This window comes from Chlamydotis macqueenii, chromosome 10 (assembly GCF_036417535.1).
Source record: "Chlamydotis macqueenii isolate bChlMac1 chromosome 10, bChlMac1.mat, whole genome shotgun sequence".
NCBI classification, from domain to species: domain Eukaryota; kingdom Metazoa; phylum Chordata; class Aves; order Otidiformes; family Otididae; genus Chlamydotis; species Chlamydotis macqueenii.
In genome coordinates this window covers 10694993-10698985 of record NC_141565.1, presented here as the reverse complement: position 1 = coordinate 10698985, position 3993 = coordinate 10694993, and positions in this window count along the sequence as shown.

Sequence of the window (3993 nt, the reverse complement as noted above, 5' to 3'; positions counted from 1 at the left end):
AGGTCTCCAAATGTAACTGTAAATCATCCTCCAGCTGTGTTTGTAGCAAAGTCCCTCCAGTATTCTTGCATTTAAAATCTTTATCAATAATATGGAAGAAAATGTAAAATCTCCAATGATGTGGTCTGCTGACGGTGCAACGAGCTGGGAAGCTCACTGATGGGAAGGAATACAGGGTGCTTGGGGAGCCAGGCTCAAGGAAATAACTGATATGGTGATGCATGTGAGTGCAAGAACAAAAAGTAAAAGCTGCATTTATAGGATAGTGGAGTCCAGGAAGCAGGACACTGAAGAAACTTTGGGGGAAGCTTCTTCAGTGGGCAAAATTCATGGATGGTCCCGGTGCTGGGCTGTAACTGAGTGGGAGGACACTTGGAGGCAGAAAGAGCAGAAGAGGATCTCTAATACATTTGCTCCTGATGGCCGTGCTGCTGCGGTGAGTGAAAAAATCAATATGTTGGAAAGGGTTTAGGGAAGAGCCAGGAAAGTTTTGGAAGGGTGGCAAAGCCCTGAGTGACCCTGTGTGTTGAGCCATCAGAGCAAAGTTGAGGATAGAGCTGGTTCCAGTTTGCAGATGTGGGGAGTGAAGTAGATACTAGGATTTCTTTGTCTAGCAGACCACTGTGCAGCAACTGGAATCATTCAGATGGAGAGAAAAGCTTCAACTTCAGGCTTCAAGGAGTCTGCTTCATCAGGAATTAACCTGTGTCATCTGGGAGCTTTGGCCAGGCTCAGTAACTGATGGTATGCCTGCTTGCAGGATATCAGTATCCCAACAGGATTAAACCGGCATTGCTGCAGTGGTATGGTATTGGTGACTTGACATCTGCAGGTAAGTAAAAGCTGAAGTCCTGCTCTTGTTGAAGTTGGTATGTGCCAGTGGTTTGAGGGAGGCAGAACTACTTCTAGAGTTCTTAGACACTTTTTATCCTCGTCTATACACAAAGGTGACAAAAACAAAAGTGATTTTTTTTTTTTAAACCAATGTAGTACAGCTTTCCAGATGAACATCTCAAAATTAATCTAAAACTGCTGTAGGTGGTGTTGGTTGCAACTCCAAGGCTTTAGATAGATGTTCACTATGCAAGCAACTGTGCTAGCTGAAATGTTACCTTACCCATAGCCTTCCCAGCCAAGTGGTTCTCGTCCATCTCAAGTTGAAAAGATTATACCCATCAGCAGGGTTGTGGGGTGGCAGCCTCTGCAGGGAGGTGGCAATGAGCTTCTTGTGGTCATACCATCAGCTAGCACAGCAAGACCTGGAGGACATGGATGTCCACCACAACTTGTATTCGCAGTGTGAATCAACATTTAGGGCTGATTTAAGTGTGGTTGCACTGGTGTTCCTATGTGTTTAAGTTGTTTGTTAAAGAAGATCTAAAGCAGTTCAAGTTTCGTTGAGAAGAACAGGCTATTGCCAGGGGTGGCTTTACTGCAGCTTGAAGGTATCTTAGGCTAATTAATTTTATTTTGCAGGATCAGGCTAGGATAATGTATTGACAAGTGGCAGATCAGTCACTGCCAACTGTTTGCATCTTGTGAGTACAGGAATGCTTCAGGCAGACTCATTTGGATGTTTTTACGCCGGTAAAATGAGGTTCAAGGGACTCTACAGCTGACATAATTTACACACCACAGAATCGGAAGACATTGAACGCTGTGTCAAAGAGGGACCTGTTTTAACTTACAGTTGCTTACAAGGCTTTTGGGAAAAAATTCATGTTTTGGCTAATCCATGTGGCTGAGCACTGCATGCAAAAGGCGCAGCATTGGTCTTTCCCTTCCTGCTCCATGTTGTCTCGTGTTGGATGAAGTGACCATGCAACCAGTTGAGGAGCTGGGTTAGCTTGGTGCTTGGGCAGCCTCTGTTTTGGTAAAGTGGTTTCTGCTCAGATCACTGAACCAGTATAACTTTCAGAGTCTACAGTCCGAGAGGGTGGGCAGGATTTTTGTGGCAGCTGTCAGTTAGAAGAGATGGAGCCTTTCGTAACATTTGACTCTCAGTTGCTTTTCTTACTTGGGCTCTTTGAGATGGGCATTGCATTATTTTAAATCCCCTTGCATACCAGCAAAGAGGGTTAGTAGCAAGTTCAAATGAGCTGGATTGTGCAAGAAAGCAGTGTGCAAGCGTAGTGGCCAGGTTGCATAGGAGCAGAGTGCGCGGGTTAAGCGAAGAAGGTGTGTCTAAGTTGAAATAGCACGCAGTGCTACTCAGGGTGGAAAGTCACTCTAAAAGGCACGGCTGCAATTCACCTGTGTGGTCTGTGGTGACACTGGAAGAGCCATCATTTGCTTCTTCCATAATCTGTGACCAATCACTGATACCTGGAACATGGAATGTTTAATTTTCTGCAAATCGTGGTGTTATTTGCGAAGTTTAATCATACATCTTTCCGAGCCTCTATTGGCAAAATAGTTGACTGAGTCCATCGTGCTATTCGTGCCTGTTTAGTTGTTGTTGGAAGTTGTTCTCTGGCTGGCGGTATCTCCATCAGCTTCAGGGTCACCTGCAGGCTGGGCTGCTGTGGCATCCCAGGTTGGTAGGTTGGAGATGTTGGTGGAAGAATTGCTCGAGTTAAAGACGAGCGTCTGATGTCAGGGGACTCCTGCCAGTCATTGTTCTGCTGCCTGTGTGGAAACAGGCTGAACTCTGCGGTTTTGCTGTGTAGCATTCTTATGTAGCCAGCTGAGTCGCCAACATGATAAATGCAATTATTTTTTCCAATTGTTATTTTTGCCCAAAGCATGCAATTGACACTGAAGTCTGCTGGGCAGAATGGAAATGTAGCGGCCGCTCACATCCTCACAGCGGCATGAAATGTGAAGGCATGAATTGTGACGATGGGAAGCAAACGCTCCCCCATGGCATAAATCGGGGGCAGGCACCAGTCTGTGCCTCTGTCAGTCCCACCTTTGGGTGTCAGCGGTTGGGGGTAACCTGCTTTCTTGGTGCCATTGGAAGGGGAAGGATGGAGGTTTCTGGGGCAGTTTCCACTGTGATTTTCGCTGGGAAGGTGGGAGGGAGTGGCGTTTGGTTATGCAATGTAGTCGAGGGAGATGTATTGCACCACCTGGCAGGGAAGCGATGGTGCCAGAGATGATTCTTCTCTCTCTCCTATGCTCACAGAGGCCAGCAGTCTCCTTGGCTCCCGACAGGAGGGCTTCCAAAGGGGAAAAAGGGATCTGGGGCCCTTCCCCAGAGGAGGCAAGTCTTAACTGGACCCTGAGCTCAGGAGGGAGGCACAGCTTTCTTGTAACGATAAGGGTGAGATTGCTTTCACAGAGTGGGAGATGATGTGCCGCACTAATTTACGCTGTCTGCACCCAATGGGAAACCAGCGCTGCGGGGTGACGGGTGCTGCGGGCTCCCTGCACCACGACTCATTCGGCCGTGTAGAAGGACGGGGCAGCTGAGCTCCCACCGTGGTGGTTAAAGTTTGTTTTAGCCGCCTTATCTAATCTCCCTCCTAACTTTTGCTGGGGGAAAGCGTTTATTGCTTATATTGTGTTACTCCATGAGCACTTGCTGGCTGTGGCTGTTTGCGTGTGTATATGTAGATGTGAAGCCAGATAACTTCAGGCCTTGCAGTTTTATGGGTCAGTCAATCCAAACTGCTTCCACTGGCAGATGTGGGGATGTGCTGCGCTCATTACCTGTGAGCCATGTGCTATCAGGGTGTAAATCAGCAAAACAGGGCTCTGTTTATACACATAAATTGCCCCAACCTGACAGCTTAATACCCTTTTGACTTTTTACCCTCTGCGGGGGAGAGCCTCAAATGTCTTACGGCACAGCTCACCCCAGGGATGACGGCAACACGGGGAAACCAGCCCCGCTATAAAAGGAGGGAGCACGCTTTGCTCCTACGCGTCTTCAGGCTTGGCTGCGTCACCGCCAGCTCCCCGGAGGGGAAAAGCCCTTCCAACAGACCAGTCCAGCAGGAAATTATCTGCTCACCCTTCGCTAAATTACCGGCTGGACAGCCAGTCACA